Source organism: Coffea arabica, chromosome 6c (assembly GCF_036785885.1).
Source record: "Coffea arabica cultivar ET-39 chromosome 6c, Coffea Arabica ET-39 HiFi, whole genome shotgun sequence".
Lineage (NCBI taxonomy): Eukaryota > Viridiplantae > Streptophyta > Magnoliopsida > Gentianales > Rubiaceae > Coffea > Coffea arabica.
Window position 1 is genome coordinate 25,505,764 of NC_092320.1, and position 21,319 is coordinate 25,527,082.

Below are 21,319 nucleotides of genomic sequence, written 5' to 3' on the forward strand. Positions count from 1 at the left end.
AACACAGTTTACAAGAAATAATGGGGGTGAAGACAAACAAAACAAACAAGGCCGAGAAAAAGATCACTTATGACGAAAAACTATGCCAGTTGTTGGATGAATACACTCAGATTCTGGTTGTCAGAGCCGACAATGTTGGCTCAACTCAGAGAATCGATTATTCTAATGGGGAAGAATACCATGATGAAGAGGTCTATAAGGGTTCACGCAGAAAAGGCCGGCAATGGCGCTTTCCTTAATCTCATACCTCTTCTTGTTGTGAGTACAATCTTTTGTTTAAAAATTTATACGGACTGCTCATGGTCACAGTTTATTTCTAGGAAGCTTTTAAAGGCGTTCGTTTTAATAAACTCATGTATTCAAGAGAGATTTATTTTGGCCATAATTTTCAAAGAATAGTAAGTTTTGTTTATGGGATAATTTCACAAACCTCCCTAAGGTTTTAACAATTACAGAGAATTCCCCTCAAGTTTTATAAATTACACATATCTCCCCTACTTTCATTATTTATGTAACAATGTAGGTCCAACAACCTAGATTTTCTATCAAAAATTCTAAATTGCCCTTTTGTACAAAACTAAGAAAGAAAAATATAGTATACTCAATTATTTTCTTTCACACTTTACACAAATTAACAAACCTAATTCCTAACAACCTTCCAAGCATAGGTTTTAAATTCAAGTAGCAATCCAAAAGATTTCAAATTACAAATACAGCATCAATAGCTGCCATGAAAAAAAAAAAAACACATACACACATACGACGCCTCATTGACAACCAATTTTATACCCCAAAATTAAATCTCAATACTTAAATACCTTTTCAATACAAGGTAATCTACCCTAGAACTTCCATTACAACCCTCCTATGATCTTAAAAATATTATTATCGCAAAAGCAGATAATAAATTCTACCTCCACAATAAAATCATAACAAAAACTTTATAATCCAATGACAAAAAACCTTACGTAATTATTGACATTTGGTAAAAGTTTTTCTTGAGAACAAACAAAATATGACATATTTCACATCTTTAGTTCTTATTCCTATTTCAATCATCAATTTCATTATTTATCTCTCTATCACTACGAGCCTCTTCATTTTCTTTTAGTTTGAGACACAAGCTGCTCCCTCTATTGATTTTGTAATTTCAACTTGCTAATATCCATGAAACCGAAAATAATAAAAAGAGGGTATAATGGTATATTAACTAAAAAAGAGAGGAACAAAAATAGATGAGAGATAGAAAAATGGACTTTTTTTGGGTTTTGTAAATCTGTTGCCTTAAATTTGTAATTGTCTACCAAGTGGAGGGCATTATATGTGATGATCCCACCTTCCCCTAGGGTGTACCCTAAGGTTTAGAGGACCGTCTGCCTGACTCTCGCTAGAACTCACTTACATTAACTTGAGAGATAAAACTCAAACTAAAACCATTAAAAGTTTGTTCATACTTAAGTACATATCCTAGCAAAAATAAGAATTGCCTTAAACTAAGCCATTTAATATATATATATATATATATCCCTTGAAGATGAAAGTCAAACTAATTATACCATTTAAGTACCAAAGGAATCTTCCAAGTACAATTTTGGGTCTCGGCCTTAACTCCTGGCTACTCCTCATTCTCGTCTTCCCCTCCTATAATGAAAACAAACTAAGTGGATTGAGCAAAACTCAGTAAGATTTCCCAAATAAGCGATCATCAATAAACACTTAACACGTAATCAAGACTAAGTAAGAAAAGACCATTTCATTGAATAAAGTAAGGAACATTTCCTTGAACAATCACTTTCAAAAGGATGCGGTGCTCACATTAGAGCCACTTCGATGCACCACACACTCCGCCAAACTCCTTCCAAAATAGTAAACATTTCCCTCACATAGATGGCCATATCAGTAATTTGCTATTTCGTGGTAATACTTGAACATACCGAAACACTTACCCAAAGTTACCGTCCCACCCGACCAAGCCCTTTGCTAGCTCAAATAGTCCTTTGAACAGAGGATTTTGAGGCCCAGTTCAGCCGGTGTGATAAAGTACGGTAACACTTGGTCAATTATCAATCTTCAAGTTCAAACTAAACCGGATGTGATAAAGTGCACCCCCAACTTAGAAGGCGAGAGACAATTGAAAATACTTCGCAATAAAAGCACTAGCAAAATCATATAAACATCACTTAAGTAACACATAGGCAATTTAAACACACAAATGTGGAAACACTCACCTAAAATTTTTTGAGTTCACATCTCGGTACTTGGACCCTCCGCCAATTCTCCCTCAGCTCCTAAGATATTTATAAACTTATTATTTCCCCAAATGGTGAAGTTAAGGCTCACATGATTATTTGACTAAAGTATATGTATGTGTGTGCGTATAATCCAAGATGTGTTAAATGTGTGTGTGTGTGTGTATATATATATATATATTTAGAGGGAGTTTTAAGGGGATTATATGACAATAAAAGTTGGGATTTAGGTTCTAAGGATCATTTAGAATCGAAGTGAAAAGTAAGTTTTCTAGGATTTGGTAGTTTAGTGATTTTATGAAATTCCTTGATTTTACTCTAGATTTTTGGATGAGTTTTATAGGTAAAACTTTTATAAGGTAACTTAGAGGCGTTTTGGTCAGTTTTGGTTTGTTTCTACCTTAAAAATTCAAAGTTAGAAGCTAGAACCTAAGTATTAAGTTAGGATTGTTCAAAACAGATTTTAGCAGGACATGCTTCATGTTTTTGGTTTAAGGTTCATTATTTCCTTTGTTCAAACCTCCTAACACCCAACCTGCACTTCACCTTTATACCTAATAAGTTGTTCTTAGTTCAAAGTTTGATTGAAATCTCCTAAGATTTCCAGAAACCAGCTTGGACTCCTCAACTATCCCAAACTGTCCAAAACAGTCTCGTAAGCTCAACTAGCCCAAAGTTTCTTCCCCAATACTGGACATTTCTTCTCAAATTAAGGTAGACGTAATATACCGAGGAAAACCGTGTACCATAGGGTAATTTTAACCAATATTTACATACACTTCAGTTCACAAGATGGAAGTTAAGCTTGAGAAGAACACAACCAGTCACTCGGGTTTCAAAACTGAAATTCCAGCCATGTATCTTCCAAGATTTTCATTTAGTCCACCAAGTTATTAACCAAATCCAACATGCAATCATCTAAACACTGAAATGAAAACATGCAACTTCGAAAATCTAGCAAAACTTTCCAAAAACCTCTATTTTAAAACAAGAATTGCAGCGAGACTCCCAATCGGGCAACTAACAATAGTCTCACAGCCATACAATTCTTATATAGCCACTCCAGTCCCAATAAATGAATTTCCACATAGGAAAACTAGCATGCAACACTAAACGAAGATGGTATTAAACATATAACAGGAGTTTCCTAACTTAAACTCTTAGAAATTTCGTAGGAAGGGTTGAAAAATCAAGCTTTCTTTCCTCTAGGACAAAACTGGAATTTCCAGCAAGAAACCAGCTATAAAATCTAATTTTCACCATAGAAACTCGTATGCAATACCCTAGAAACATTATACAGGGCATAAAGCATGAATTTCAGTTATAATCTACCAAAATTTTTGGAGTAAAGAACCAAAACTGCAGCTTTTTCCTCTCGTTCTGCTGTGCCGAAAATTTCCAGCCTTGATATTGCTCACAAGTCTATCTTTTCTTGCATTTAACCTCTCAAATATCACATGCATGACTATATTAGGATGAAACTGGTATATGAAAAAAAGTTTCTACCCAAACTAACAAAATTTTCAAGCGACAAAGCTGAAATTCTACACTTTACTCTGTCGGTTTCAAGCAGAATGAACTCAGGGTCATCAGCACGGTTTTTTCCGCATTTTCTTACAATACTGCATACATGCCAAATATGTAAACTTGGGAGCATATATAATGCATGAAGTCAAAATCTAACAGGTTTTGGAAGGCAAACAACCAGAAGTTTGCGGTTTAACAACTTCGGGTAATATGTGGAAACTTTAAACAAATTTTCCAGCTTTGATGAACCTCTCCTCAGTAAACTTTCTTCTTTTCTTGGTTCTGACTTAATTTAAAACATTACTAATTGAAAGTGGAAGGAAATTGAAGAAAGCTTAGTTAACTACCTCTTGTTTCTTCACGTTGTAGACTGTAGAATTTCAGCTTTCCCTCTCTCTCGATTCCTTAGCTAAATAAGCTAGAGTTTCCTTGTTTTCTTGGCTGGTGTTCACGGTAGAAGAAAGAAAAGAGTTCCTAGTTTTTCTTGTTGTCTCTCTCGGTTTTGGACAGGCAAAGGAAGAGAAGGAATTTTCATTTCATTCTACTCTATCTCTCGGTTGTTAACGGCAGACAAAAGGCAAATGCTCCTCCATCTCTTGGTTCTAACATACTCTCGGTTTCGAATGGAAGGTAATAGAAGTTAATGTTTCATGTAGTGGACGTTGAAGTTTGATGACTCTTCTCCTTAAATTTGCAACAGCTATGGAGGAAGACAAGTGTACTAGTAGTTTACATTCCTCTTGGTCATCTTATGGAAGTAGGTAGGAGCTGATGCGTCTTGTGATTAACACTTGAAGCTTGGTGACTCTCTTTTAAACATACAGCAATTTTGCAAGCAAAGACAAGTGTACTAACACTTGTTATACAAGGAGACTTCGTGTGTTTCCTCCCTTTTGTTTTCCACCACATCAAATCTCAACTAATACTAATGTTTTATGGTATAAATGATACGATTCTCCTAAGGTGTATATCGATTCACTCGTTTATTAAAAGGGAAAATTTGGACATACAAATCAATCATTAACAAAAGAAAATAAAGTGTAACATGCACTAAATTTTAAATAAAACATGAAAATTTTCGGTCTCTCACATTATAGGTATTTTACTATGTCAAGGGAGGTAAGTGTAATTTCTTAAACCTAAAACGAGTCAAGTGAATTGAGTTTTAGATATTTATTTATGTTAGTCTGATCGGAACTGAAATATGTGTGATTTTATTTTAAGGGAAACCTGGGATTGATCTTCACGAAGGGTGATTTGAAGGAAATAAGTGAAGAGGTTTCAAAGTACAAGGTAATTGTGGCTTTTAAAATTTGTGGACAAAAACATTAAATCTTTGTTTATATGTTCTTGATTTGTGATAAAGGACCTTTTTCTTGTATTTCCGGTTGATCGTTTTAATTATTGTTGATGTTCAAGTGCATGTGCAAGTGCATGAAGTCTATACTTGGAATGCTGTTTGAATGTTAGATGGACGACTTTATCGTTATAAATTAAGCATCTTGATAAAGAAAGAATCTGCAGACTATCAATATAAAGCTTCTTTAGTTCAGCAAAAATTAAGATGATCACGTTTACAGTCTTATGATTATGCTTATGATTTGCAGGTATGTGTTGTTATATTTTCCACTTTATTTGTTTTTTCTTTTTTTTTTTCTTTTTGGCTTTCAATAAGTACGTTGAAGGGATTCATGGGATATCTCGAGTCTTAATACCCAAACACAGACTCAGCTAGCTGCGGTTGGATTTTGACATAGTAGTACCGTTGTTGCGTTTACTACAGGATTTGGTGTACACTTATATAACTTCATTAAATTTTGTTCCTGCCAAATCAAATTGATGAATGAAAACGACGACATATGCAAGTCCATAAAACACAATTCTGCCAAAGTCTAACGCAATTAAGGGGGCTTCTTTCTGTTCGCTTGCAACAATAACAGGTTTTTTTCTTTCCTCTTTTTTTTGTTGCAAACTTTGATCAATGGATAAATTACTTGCACATAAGAGAAATCTTTTGATTTATTCCATGGTAGGTTTGTGATGACCTCCCCTTAGGGCGTATCCCAGGATTTGGCGGATCGCCTGTCCAACTCTCAACAGGATTCGGCGGATCGCCTGCCCAACTCTCAACAGGATTCACTCACGAATCTCAAAAAAATAATTACAATTCCCAAACCCCAAGGTAAACATCAAATTCCATGGTTAAACATTACAAACCAACCAACATTCCATATCTATACTTATATATACAACCAAATGGATAAAAATACAAGTCCCAGTCATTTACCAAATCAGTAAGTATAACTAAAATAGCAAGTTACTTAAAGCAAGATGTCAACTCTCGAGCTATCTATTTCCCTGATTTGACGTTGTCAACGCCTGTTAAGGAAAACAACTAAAGGAATGAGTTAAAAACCTGACGAGGTTCCAAGAAACCATACAAACAAAATAGCAAGTTGGCAGTTACATACATCACAAGCTCAAATCCAAGCAACTAGACGTTCACAAGATAAGTCATTCACATTTCAAGTAAACAAGTCGGATAAGCGATTAACACTTTCATGCATAAGGATACAGTCTGCTCTGGGGAGCAGGTTCCACAGTAGTTTGTTCGAGATCCGTTGACTCGCCGTCAACCATAACATATAGTAACAATATCCAGTAGAACTCCACTTCACTCTAGTTTCCTTCCACCGTTCATCCCCCTACTGGGCCCGCACGCCAAACACGATAAACAGTAGAGGTAATACTCGAGTACATCGGTTCAAGTTCAAGATACAAGACTCACGGTTCATTGATCTCATCGACCAAGTCCTTACTGGCTCGATTCGACCAACTAACCAATAGAGTTTTGGGGCCCCGAGCACGCAACGGAGTCAATGGGATAACAACCCAATTGACATTCAGGTCAAGTACAAGTAAATCATTTCACAGGTAGATCATTTTACTTGAGACAAAATAACAGTAATTCAGTTAAGATATGATAAGTGTGATAAATTACACACTTACCCAATCAACATTAATTCAAGTACTAGCATGCCAATCAAGCGAACATGTCATTCAAACAAGCAAGCATGCCACTCAAGCATTCAAAAGGACTTGGAACACTCACCAATCAAACATGAACTTTACACTTCCGCCTAGGCTCATCTTCTTGCCTATTTTCGAGTCCTGAGACCAAATATAATTACACACATGTACGTCGATTCCAACCATCAAATATATCACAAGAAAGTTAAACTCGTCCACTTTTCTCAAAAGTTCTGCTTATGTTTCACTCTTTCAAATCAAGAGCTCAACATGTAGTCCATCACATGTATAGAAAAATTTTGAAAAGCAACAGGGCCTTAATAGTTCATCTAAATTCAAGGTTTAAATCATAAAAATCAGCCCCAAAGTTCACGGATACAAGGTTTTTCTTGTTTATAACAACGGAAAAGTCACATACATGCTAGTTCAATGTTTTTTTTTTTAGTGGTATGTGCGTAAATACACCATAGCTAACATATCTAACAATGAACAGAGAAATTTCCAACTTTGTGATGAATTTAAAAAAAATTCTACAAAAGGGGTGATTTAGGCATTAATTTCCGTCCGGGGGGTCTTCGCATTCGTGAAATGCGAGCTCACTGAGCTCGCATTTCACGAATGCGAGTTTACAAGAGCTCGCATTCGCGGAATGCGAGCTCTGCTTATTGAGCTCGCATTCCACAAATGCGAGCTCTTCTCTATTTTTTTTTTCATTTTTTAAGAGCTAGGGAATTATTTCTAGAAAGCAAATGCGAGCTCTTATCTTTTTTATTTTGTATTTTTTGAGAGGTAGGGAATTATTTGCAGAAAGCTTCTAATTTTTGTTTTAAAAAATGTTGAAAATATTTAAAATTTTGCAAATAGCTCGCATTTGTTAAATTTGACCTGGAAAAATTGTATTTAACTTTTTTGTTAGATTTCGCATTTATAAGTATGACTTTTAGAAAATTAATTTAAAAAATGTTAGGAAAAAAATTTAAAATGATATCTACGAGCTCCATAAAAAATATAAAAGTAAATGTAAATATTGTTTGTTTTGTAGAAGTTGCCTTTACTAAAATGGTGTCGGTAGTAAAATGTTATTTTAAAATCTGTACGAAAATCTTATTTTTCGGAGAAAGGTTAGAGAAATTTTGGTTAAAAATCTGTAATGTTTAAAGGAATAATATTTTTTTTATTTTAGAACTTGCACGTGGCTAAAGTCATCAAATATGAGCTAAAACAAAATCAGATTAACAATAATCTTTTTAATATAATTTACTATACATGCATAATTCTTTTATAATAACAAAAATTGGTAATTGTACGGTTGAAAATACGTTATTTAATTATAATACATTTAAATGGTGGAAAAAGTACACATGATAGTTCTTTCTATCTCATACATCAATGTTCTTTCTATTTTATAGATCAATGTAAAAATAGAATGAAATTGTTAACATGTAAGGTGTTGAGTATTTGTTGTGAATAAAATATTAAGTGTTTTTCCTTTTGTATCAAATAAATGTTTTTGATCAAATTATAATTTTCCTTTGTTATTAATGAATCGTATTTATTTGTTGACACCGATGAATATTAGTTATAAGAATATAATAGTTAATAGTCATTAATATATGTTACAATGTCAACCGTAATTTTAGAAATTGCATAACGCAATGTTATTTAAAAAAAATTATATAAGTTATTTTTGTGAATTGCATGTTATTTGTTTGTTAGTTGGAAAGGAAAAGGAAAAAAATGAAAGCAAAGAAAGGTTAAGGAAGACGGGCGTGACACTTGCTGTAGAGAGACCACTGATCCGATCCTTGGATGGGAAGCTTGAATATAAATCCGAGGTCGGATCTTTAGGATCCGACCTCGGATAGTTAGGATCCGAGGACTTCGCATGATGGATCCGAGGGCGGATCTTCTGACCTCGGATACACTCCTACAGAAGTACAGACGAGGGATCGGATCTGTCTTAGCTCTCACGAATCCGAGCTCGGATCGCTTCCATTAAATTTCCTAATTTTTCTCTTCTTTCGTTTTTCCTTCATTTTTTCTCCTAATTTATTGTGCACTTTATCCTCGGGACTATCTTCCCATTGATTTTAGCTCGTGCATGAACTTCGTATGGAATGGCCCCCACAATCTCAAAAAAATAATGCATTTATCCACCCATTTAATCAACTAAAAAAAATGGGCAAAATTGAACATTTTGGCCATTTACTTGAAATTGTGGACAATATTGATTACAAATTTTGAAAGAATTTCCCCAAAAAAATGGACAAAACTCCCTGTCAACAACCTCAATTTCAAGAAAATTAACCTTATGACAATATTTCCAAATACAAAACCAACATTTTCAAGCTATAGACAACTAAAATGTAAAACAGTTTCAAGCCATAGACAACATTTTCAAGCCATTTTGAAGCATAATTTTTCTTATTTAACCAAATATACTTTGGAAAATGTAAAAATCCTAATAGCATAATAATTCATTCCAAGCCAAATAAGAATTAAACTTTTCTAAAATACACATAGCATTTTATCCAAAGGAAGAATTAGACACTTAAAATTGGAACATTTTGGGCATTTAATTGGAAGATTTGGAATGAAATAGTGGAAAACGTTTTTCGAAAAATTTTGACAGAGTTTCCCCATAAAAATGGATGAAACTCCCTGCCAACATCCTCAAGTTCAGAAAAATAACTCCTCTGTACAGTATCTCCAAATATAATTCCAACATTTTGAAACCATAAACAACTAAAATCATGCATTTCAAGACACATTGTCGTCATTGTAGAGGAAGGTAAAACAACCTAAACTTCCAATTAAAAAGGTGGTGATGCAATTTGAAGCCCTTAATCATCAGAATCATCCAATTTGTGTCCAAAATGAGACAACAAGGGTACCAAGCAGGTTGCTAGTAGCACAAGATGATTCAACTAAAAGAAAAAATAAAATGTACATAGTTTGTCTTAACAAAAGAAAAGAAAAATAAAGAAATAAAAGATCCAATCCGCTAAAGAGCATCATGGCTGCTGGGAACGAGGGTCTACTCCCTCCTCGGCTCCATGAGGACCCTGTGAGGTACCAATATGGCAATCCTCCTGATGAGTTGTAGGAGTAGGGGACCGGCAGATATGGAAATGATCCTCGATCGCACGAAGACGGCGATCGTGTCGGTCGAGCCGCTCGGTCATCATCCGCTCCGTTTGGTCAATGCGCTCGACAACTCGCGTCTCCATACAACAAATGGCATTTAGGAGCTCTTGCCACTTGGAGCGTGGTTGAGGAGGTGGTCGCGGAATCGGAGGAGGAAGAGTCTGTTGTGCCTCCGTCCCTTGAGTTTCCGCTTGTAGTTCAGTGCGAGGCGGAGGCTGAGTGGAAGTCGATGCTTCTCCTGTGTCCCGAACCAAAGCAGCTCCAAAATCCGTAGAAATACCCAAGGATTTGAATATCGTAGCATTCACCTCCTCGACCGACCTAGTTACAACCGCTCTCTCGGTTGCAAGAGGAACCTTGAGCTTCTCAAAAACAAGTGATAGCAGTCGAGGAAATCCGAAACAAGTGTCGCCGGGCCTCATGCGAGCTGTGGTCCGCATATAACTGATGATAATGCTGGGTAGAGGAATTCCGGTCAACTGCCTACCCACTCCATGTATCATCTTATCCAGAAAATAGAGATCGCTATTTCGGATCTCCCGTTTGCCACTCTTTTTCGGCACCACATTAAAAGCAAAAAGATAGAAGATCAGGTGGTACCGATGCTCGAAGGAGTTGGCATAAACCGTGAGTTTTTTCGAACTTCCTCGCTCACGATACTGGCCCTTTAGACGTTCCACAGTCTCTCCGACTTGCCAAGGATCTCTAGCTTTGAACTCCTTGGTCAATTTGACGTCGTCGCCTTCGTCTTTGAGTTCGACGAAGCGTCTCAGTGCATCTCGATTGAGAGCCACTCTCTTGCCTCTAACCCGTGAGACAATGAGGTTGCCACTGTGGCTCTCCTTGTTTTCTACATTAGCATAGAACTCCCGGACTAGGTTGGGGTAGTAGTGCTTGGGCAACTGAAGGATGTTCTCCCATCCAAGTCTCTTGAATGCTGTAGAAATGTGATAGTGCGCGTCCACCTCCGGTGCCAAGTGTTTCTCAATGATGATCTCCTTGTCCAGTCCGGCTTCATACCACTCTTGGTTTTCGAGCGATGTGAATCGTGTGGTATCGTAGTCTGGCGGTAGCTCGTCACGGCTAGTAGATGCGGTCTTCCGGCGAGAACGAGGTGGCGACTCAGGCGAGGAAGATTCTTGCTCAGGTGACTCCTCGTGCATAGAGGGTGTGTGTTCCTCACTTGAGAAAGGAGTAGGAGTACGAATGCGAGCCCTCCTTGTGCGAGCCATAATACCTATACCAAAAATCTTCGAACGTTCATTAGAAAACGGATAAACTTGCTCACACTTGTTAAATAAGAATTTTAGAAAATTTCGGCAGAGTTTTCCCTTGTAAAAGGGCTAAACTCCCTGCCAACATGTGCCAAAAAAACACAACCAAATATCCTAGATAGACTACTGAAGCTCATGGTTAGAATACCCCAACGACGGCCATCGTCGTGTGTTAGGCACCACTTTTCTGGACTAATGGCTGACAGATAATTCCAAGCATCCGGAAACATGCTTCGCAGTTCTCTCCTGAACATTCGCCACTTGCGTAATTGTCTTGCCTTTCCCATTGCCCAACATAACTTGCGAAGGTGTAAACCTTTGAAATGTGTCATCAAATTGCTCCTAACATGTCGCAGGCAAAATCGATGGTATGCTAAAAGTTCCTCCCAATAGTCAAAGTGTGTCATAGTATAGATGATACCATTTTGGCGATCAGAAATGACACAGATAGGATGTCGATCAAGCGCCACATTATATCTTAATTGTTCCATGAACCACGACCAACTGGAAATTGTCTCCTCATCCACTATGGCATAAGCAATTGGTAGAATGTGGTTGTTCGCATCTTGAGTGACTGCAACAAGGAGTTTGCCCTTGTATTCGCCACGCAAATGAGTGCCATCAATGCATATAACCGGCCTGCACATGTGAAATGCTTCAATAGCCGGTCCAAATGTCCAAAATACATACTTAAAGGTCTTAACTCGATCCGAACTATCCGAATGATGTGACCACTCCACCACGGTGCCTGGATTGGATTGTACCAGGGCATCAAGATACTGTGGTAGTTCGGAAAAATTGGCCTCCCAAGATCCAAACACAAGCTCAATTGCTTTACGTCTGGCATACCAGGCTTTTTTGTAAGACACATCAACCTTCAAGTTTTCTTTAACGGAACTTAGTATGTTCTTGACCTTTAATCCAGGGTCATCTTCAACCCTACGGAGGATGTGCCTTGAAATAACGGAAGCTGTCAGGCATGTATTGTTATTTCTAATCATGTCGCCCAAGCAGTTATGGTCATTGACCCATTTTGTAATTTGCCACATTCCATGAGTCTTTTTCTTTACGGCTCTAACACACCAGTCGCATAGTAGATACGATGGCGCGGTTGAAGTGGAAGGAGTTCTTTCAATTGATGATTTGCATTTAGCAAACCACGTGTTACTCTTGCTCTCAATAACTCTGAACTCCCTATTGTGGTTGATGGACCACATCCTAACTGCTCGGCTGAGCTGCTGCTTACTCTCAAATCTCATATGGAGACGTATATTATTATTCTCCTCAGTGAATGTTACGATACGCTCCAATCCATCCTCCTCTTCTATATCATCATCATCATCATCTATACTCCCAAGATCGGAGAAAAATGCCATTCCTCTTGGCATATATGCAGAGCTGCCAGCTGTGCTATTGCGTCTGTTCTCTTGGAACATATCGATGTTTACTCTTAAACCCCCACCTTCATGCTCTTCATCCGAATCACTACCAGACACATCTTGCGACTCCGACTCTTCAACCTCTTCCGCATCAACTTCCCGGTCATCGTCTTCCGGATCATCTTCTTCGGAGGCACGGAGTCTATCATGTATACTAGCATATACATCATCTTCAGCGGAACTGCGCCAACCTTGACCACGGTTAGAATCGATCCCATGTGGAGAAATATGGCCTGATGGCCCTGGATCTTCAAAACTTGGAATCGAATCCAGGCCATGAAAATATTCCTGGGCACCCATGGACCCTGATGTGAGTCTTGGTTCTAATGAATACATAGAGCGATCATCATGCATATAGTGACATGCCGATGAAGTCTCTGGAACGACTGAACTATAACCAAAGTTAAACTTTGTTGGATCCATGAATGCATGTACAAGCGACATCATTGGACCAACATTACCTATTGGTCCAGTGAATACGCTGTTAACTACAGGCATTTGGACGATTTCTTCCTTCTTGATATAAATCTCCGCCATGTATGAAACTCTTTCGATCCAAAGATCGTACATTACATCAAGAGTTTCATCATCCACCACTGCGGAAACAGTATATTTCGAACTCTCCAACGGTTGACGAAGAAACAATTTCAAATTGAACACCCCTTTATCGACCCCAATATAGTGGTAAATCCTGTCAACCAACTCCCCATATCCAATTCTATGCCTCAAAGTGAATATCCGGTTGGAAGTACAAGGCAAGTAACAAACAAAGTCACCCTCGTAATGTATTTGTCCTCCCCAGTATAGGTTTACCCGCAGAGGTCTTTCTACAGACATGTCTGTGAAATGAATCCCTATTTTTGGGACAATAAATTAAAATTAGTAGTCCAAGGGTCCAAACAAATGAAAGAGGGTGCACTCTAGGTCGAAATTGAAACTATTAAATAGACTAATTTCGATCCAGATCCAGATGTTTAACTAAAAATTGAAAACATGTAATCAATATACTATAAATGACGATACGAATAGCCTAAAACTCCGAACGAAGTTTTTGGAAAATTTGGACAGAACCTCCCTTAAAAATAGACTAAAACTCCCTGCCAACCTATCCGAACAGGGTAAGAAATGTACACGCGTAACAAATGTGAACTCACGGAACTCGAATTTTTGAACTACGGCATCCAAAAAAAAATTAAAAAAAAATAACCAAACCTCGCATTTATTATGAAAAAGCATGATCCGAGCTCGGATCATTTATGGCATCCCTCGGATCCAACATGGTTCGGATCCGAGGGAACGGATGATCAGACGAGCCCTCGGATCCGGGTGAACAAATATGGATCCGAGCTCGTATCCATATTATCCGAGTTCGGATCCGTCTGTGTAGGGTCTTATCCGAGCTCGGATCATGCTTTTTCTGCAATAATTGCAGAAACGGCAAATCAACTGCTCCAACATTGGAAAGTGGAAACATTGTACGAATTCGAAAAATATAACGTATATCCTCAAATCCACCACAAAAATTGCAAAAATAAGCACAACCCACATCAAATTTAAACCCAAATTTCACCACAAATCTGAACTTGTCTTGGATTCAAGTATTAATTAAAATTAAAATGCTATTACTGAGGCATTGCAAGTGAAAAAGCCTAACCTTTATGCTATTGGAGAGTTGGGACGGCAATGCAGGCAATTTTTTGGAAACGGCACTCGCGAAACAAGTCTTTGGATGCTCCGGTCAGCTCCGGTATTTGGATGCTTCCATGTGCAGAAACCAGCTTTGTTTTATTTGTTGTGCTTTTAAAATGCAATTCCGAAATCTTTGTTTTCCCAATCGACAGCTATGTTTGGCGTTCTGCTTCAACAAACTCACTTTTCTCTAACCTATGTTTGCCGTTCTGCTTCGACAAACTCACTTTTGTCTCTTTTTTTTTCGAAATTGAGTCTTGGCGGTGCGAGGTTACTAGGAGCTTGCATTCCTGGAATGCGAACTCACAGAGCCCGCATTCCAGGAATGCGAGCTCGGCGAGAATGCGAGCTCGTACTAAGCTCGCATTCTCAAAATGCGAGCTCGCCGAGCTCGCATTCCGGGAATGCGATGACCCCAATTACAGAAATCCCTCCAAAATTCGCCCTCGTTGTAGAATCCTTTTTTTTTTTCCATCACAAACTAAGAATTCACCCACAATGAACAAGACATATAACGTGCTTCATATGCTAAGAAAAGCAACAACAACTCAAGTATCAAGTCATCCTTCACAAGCTCAAAGAAACTTAGAAAACAGCCAAGGAAGATGAACTTTTTCCTTTTCAAAATCACTAAGTTTCCTTACTCCAATCAAGTGAAATATTTCATGCATGCTAAGGTCAAAATACCACTAAATATTTCAAATCAAAATAAGCAAGATTTAATCAAAGAAAATTAGGTTTAAAACCCAGAAAAGTTTTCCAAATCCCACTCAATCCATTTGATAAAATTCCCAACTTTGGTGATATTTTTTTGAAAAGATATAACTTGAGTTCCATAGGTCGAAAAATCACAAACTTACACCGTTAGAAAATAGATTCAAAGCACTAATAGGATTTAGAAGACATCCTCATGAAATTTAGCTCATAGATTAGTCAAATTTCAGTTTAAAGATCACTGCTATCACAAATGCAGAAACAGAACAGTTATGATTTTCAAGAACTTTGCAAATTTGTTGGTATTTATAGAAATTGAACCAAACCTTGATTTTATACCGTTGGAAGCTCTATGAGTCTAGTTTCAAACGCAACAAACGAAATCAATTCTAACTTTCCTATACGAAGTTATAACTAATTTTCCAAAATTGCACAGAGCTTCCTGCAAAAATTTTCAGATTTGAAGATTCAAGTTGTGTGAGGACCTGAAATTTGCATATTGTATGATGACCCGAAATTTGCATATTGTGTTTTTGTTTTTCTTTGGATTACATGCTTTTATTTGATGAATGATAAAGGATTGTTGTACTTCATTGCCTCTTTTAATTTATTGCATATTGTTTTTCATGGGGTGATATACTATTAGTCCAACTAGTAGGGCGTGTGGCATAAATTGAGTGACAAAGAAGGATTTGTATGCAAAAGGGATATTTTGTGACAATAAGAGATATTTTGTGCTTAGGGATGTGATGTGGCCAAAGATATTTTGAGAAACTAGATATTACCATTTGTATTTGTTTCATTTGTCAAATGGGCAACCAAAGTTTTGACCAAGACTACAAATTAATTAGCCTTTCTTCTTCTTGGAAGGCCAAGTCAATTCCATTTTTCCTACTTCTTGTTCCAGCCGAGAGGGAGAGGAGAGAATTGAGAGAGACTTCTTGATCTTTTCCTTTAGCTCAACTGAGAGAGAGAGAGAGAGAGAGAGAGAAGAAATTAATCAAAGTCTTCTCTTGTTTTGCCTTCACTCCAGCCGAGGGAAAATTGGAGAGAAAGCCAGGAAATTTCTCGTCTTGCCTCCACATCAGCTGAGAGGAACTAGAGAGAGAAAGTTAAGAGAAAGCTTGAGTCTTGCTTCCATTTCCAACTTGTTTGACCTTAACTTCTAATTTGTTTTAAAGGTAACGTGACTTGGAAACTTCATTTCTTTTCATATACTTTAGAAGGCTTTTGATGTATGTTTGGTTGAGGTTGGATTGAAGAAGAAACTAGTAGTAGAAACTTGTTTTATAGCTGGAAATCTCTCAACTTGGACCAAACTAGAGATGACCTTTCTTTTCTAGATTTTGGCTCTTGTTTTGCTGCAAGTTCCTAGAAATCTTTGAATCCTTTTTGAAAGATGAATCTTGGGGTAAAACTTTTCCAAAATCTCATGTCTTTCACTCACATGAAAAGCATATTTCTTGATGTATGTTAATGTCTTAGCATCTAGTCAAGAAACTAGCAAACTAACTTATTTCTTCACTGTTTTGGAGTAATCCGCCCAGATTGTGTTCCTATTGCATTTTGTAGCCTTTCGCCTCAAATTTTGACTAAACATGCTGGAAATACATGCTATATACACTAGCCTGTATGATGGAATGAAGGTATGTTGAAATCGTTGAAGAAACATTTGATTTTTGGGTCATGAAACTTGAATCTTCAAAATCTAGAAAAGAAAGGTCATCTCTAGTTTGGTCCAAGTTGAGAAATTTCCAGCTATAAAACAAGTTTCTACTACCAGTTTCTTCTTCAATCCAACCTCAACCAAACATACATCAAAAGCCCTCTAAAGTATATGAAAAGAAATGAAGTTTCCAAGTCATGTTACCTTTAAAACAAGCTGAAAGTTAAGGTCAAACAAGCTGGAAATGGAAGCAAGACTCAAGCTTTCTCTTAGTTTTCTCTCTCTAGTTCCTCTCAGTTGTTGTGGAGGCAAGACGAGAAATTTCTTGGCTTTCTCTCCAATTTTCCCTCCGTTGGAGTGGAGGCAAGACAAGAGAAGACTTTGGCTAATTTCTTCTCTCTCTCTCTCTCGCGGTTGAGCTAAAGGAAAAGATCAACAAGGCTCTCTCAACTCTCTCCTGTCCCTCTCGGCTGGAACAAGAAGTAGGGAAAATGGAACTGACTTGATCTTCCAAGAAGAAGAAAGGCTAATTAATTTGGAGTCTTGGTCAAAGCTTTGGTTATCCATTTGACAAATGGCACAAATACAAATGATATATATCTAATTTTCCAAAATATCTTTGGCCACATAATATCCCTAAGTACAAAATATCTCTTATTGTCACAAAATATCCCTTTTGCACACAAATCCCTCTTTATCACTCAATTTATGCCACACACCCTACTAGTTGGACTAAGTTGTATATCACCCCATGAAAAACAATATGCAATACATTAAAAGAGGCAATGAAGTACAATAATCCTTTATCATTCACCAAATAAAAGCATGTAATCCAAAGAAAAACAAAAAAAAAAAACACAATATGCAAATTTCAGGTCCTTGCAAAGTTTATATTTCCATGGTTTTTTTTGGGTACTATTTTAATATTTGTGCATTCATTATCGTGTGTGAATCAGGTTGGCGCCCCTGCTCGTGCGGGTTTGATTGCTGCAGTTGATGTTGTCGTTCCTCCGGGGAATACTGGACTTGATCCATCGCAGACATCTTTCTTCCAGGTACTTGCGAAATTTCATGTATCAGAATTATATGACTTTATTTTTCAAGAAATAACAGTTAATAATTTATATTGGCATTCCTAACGTCTAATTTTGGTAGAAATTCAAGTGATACTTAATGATTATAGGATCACATTTGTACTATATATAAAGCCTAAGGAAGGGATTTGGTGTTAACATCGGGGTTAACATTTATTGTCAATTTATGAATTTACCCCTAGAAAAACTATTTTTACTTTAATTACCTATAACTACCTATCTATTTTTACTTTTAACTATTTAAATAAGAGTAAATCTTATATACATTGACAGTGTATACACTATCACCGTTGGATTCATGACATGTGAGCAAAAGTTGTATTTCAAATTCAAATTTTATATAAATCTTATATACACTGACAGTGTATACACTATCACCGTTGGATTCATGACATATGTGCAAAAGTTGTATTTCAAATTCAAATTTTATATAGTTGTCATTCATCCAACGCTGACAGTGTATATGCTGCCAGTGTAGGAAAGATTAACCCTGTAAAGATATATGTTTTCAACATAACTAATCCTAAATATTATAACTACCAATACAAAATTATTTTATGGAAAATATTTAAAAGATTAAAGTTTGGTTCAGTAATAAAATTTTTATTTAAAATACTTGACCATAAATATTATGTATTTTTTGATTGCACATACATTAGGTGTGCACTGTGCACTAGTCTTTACAATAATAAAGTCTGTATATGTAGTTAACTTGGTGTTAACTTTATTTGTTTCTAAATTTACCTTTATCTTTATTATTCATTAACTCTTAAATCTATTATTCATCTTTATTATCCATTAACCCTTATCTATATTATCAATTGATACACAAATCCTACTCAACCACAACTAACTCCCTCCAATTCTCACATTCTCCATTACCAATGATTTTTTACTTCCAATTGTACATATTTCTATATAATACACTTTTTATTACATATTATATAAAATAGTTATATTCACTTGCACTATTTTTGTGATTCTTTCAATTAAAAATATTTTTTGACAAGTTGCACACGTATCAAATGTGCCTCAATAGCTAGTATTAATAGCTGTGTCGTTTTGGAGTTTACTTTTGCTATCTTGTGGACTTTTAAGAATTTCAAGTGGGCTTGTAAGACAAGTAGAAAGATGAGATTGAGATTCATTTCTAAATCTCATCCCTAGACTCCTCAAGAGAGTCTAATTGCACTTGTCAAGTCCCTTACCCAATTTGCTTTTTATGACATCAATATGTTTAAGGGAAAAATTCCCTTATGTAATTATGAGCTACATGGATCATATCACATAAATTCTGAGATCCACAAGTAAGTTCTTTTATAGTTTTTAAGATGGGGTCCATGTGAATCTAGTCCATTATCAAAATTTGAATATACCTAAGGTGATGTCACTCAAGTTAAATATGCATATATAAATGATTACCTAACTATATAAATGTCTCCAGGTTCTCAATATCCCAACTAATATTAACAAGGGAACTGTTGAAATCATTACTGCTGTAGAGCTCATTAAGAACGGTGATAAAGATGGTTCCTCTGAGTCAGCTGTGCTCTCAAAGCTGGGGATTAGGCCATTTTCTTATGGTCTTATTGTCCCGTCCGTTTTTGACAATGGATCAGTTTTTAGCCCTGATGTGCTGAATCTGACAGAAGATGATGTAGTTGAGAAGTTCTCACTGGGACTTTCTATGGCAACTTTTCTCGCACTGGGGATTTCATACCCATCCTTATCTGCTGCACCTCACATTTTGATTAATGGGTACAAGAACGCCTTGGTCATTGCAGTTGAGACCGAGTATTGCTTCTCACAGGCTGATAAGGTCAATGAGTACCTCAAGGTATGTAACTTAATTTCTCAAGCAAGTCAACTAATCTTGCTGAAGGCATGTGAAAGACTTGATATAAAAGCATAAGAAGCGTAAGATGCAAAGATTATCAATATACCTAATGTCTCATTTTGTCTTGGGAAATGGTATAAATTGCAGGATCCCAGCGAGTTTGCTGTTGTAACAAGTGCAGTTGCGTGCCACAGTAGCTGCTGCTGCCAAGGGAGAGAAGAAAGAAGAACCTGTTGAAGAGGAGGAAGAAGACAGAGATCTAATGTTAAATCTTTTTGAATAAATTTTATTTAGATTGCCTAGTAATTCATATGATTTTGAGATTCTGGAGTCTAGAAGTTCTTTTATGGCTTTTATATTGTATAGTATCTTGAGTATATGATATCTTTCAATTTTTAATTATTATAATTTCAAGGTTTCGCGTTTAATTTTTATATTATTTAGACATAATTGTGATTAGATAATTAGGTTATTTAGCTAGCTTAGATGCAAAAAAAAGGATCAGTTATGCAGAACGTGATTCTAATAACTAATGAAACTGGCAAATTGCTCTGCTGCAAAAGTCGCATGAAACAAAATTAAAATGGAAAACGGGTTCTGCTTCATGAACAGGTCACAAGGGACTTCAAGTCACAATTTGCACAAAATGTCAACGTCAATACCAAAACAATTCACAGTATCACAAATTACAGCGTGATTCTGTGGAAAAATGACAACATTTTACTGTATAATATAACTGTTCTAACCTAGGTGAAAAAAATAACAATAATAATTTTGCTCAATCTTCACCATTCATGTAGAGAAGTTTGCTACGGAGCAGGTGATTCATATTAACATATAACTGTTTGGATCTAACAAGTTTTTGAAAAACCGTTTTTTCTCTTCAAAATTACAGTAATAAACTTCAAAAACAACTCCGAAAGTAATACCTAAAAAAAAAAAATTTTCATCTTTCTTCTTCCACAAACTACCTACCACCACCACCACCTATCACCCTCCACCGCCACCACCCTTCCTCCTCCACCACTGCCACCACCCTTCCCCCTCCTCTCTCCTCCTCCTCCTCTTTCCCTCTGCTTCTCCTTTCTCCCTCCTCCCCTTCCCGTCCCCACCATCCCTCTCCCCTCCCCCTCGACCCCCCCCCCTTCACCTCTGCTGGTTGTGACCAGAAAGGTGGTGACCAGAAGGTCACAACCAAGGCTATCGCGACCAGATCTGAGGTGGAGAGGGGTCTGGGCATGGGAGACGAGAGGGGAAGGGGTGGCAAGGGAGGGGAGGAGACAGAGGAGGGAGAAAGGAGAAGGAGAGAGGAGGAGGAGGAGTAGAGAGACAGAGAGGGAGAAAGATGAAGAGAGGAGGGAGGAGGGAGGGGGTGGCAGCGATGGGTGGTGTAAACTTTTTTAAAAAATACCCCAAAAAATATATAAATTCTAAAAATACCCCAAACACATTAAAAAAACCCCCTGAAAATACACTCAAAAAAACTTTCAAAAGCATCTACAGGAAAATTTTTCATATATACAATTATAGTAATATTTTTTAAAATCACCCCCAAATCAGCTAATCCAAAACAAAATGCATACTAAGGAATCAACACCAAAGTCACAAGATCACTAGCAAGCAATTTTACTTTTCATGCTTGATAAAAACACT

The 21,319-nt window shown here is 36.8% G+C and overlaps 1 pseudogene; it reads left to right on the plus strand.

Annotated features, from left to right (window-relative positions):
• The first annotated feature begins 20 nt into the window (after positions 1-20).
• LOC113693200 (large ribosomal subunit protein uL10y-like) lies at positions 21-20,135 on the plus strand (annotated as a pseudogene).
• The last annotated feature ends 1,184 nt before the right edge of the window (positions 20,136-21,319 follow it).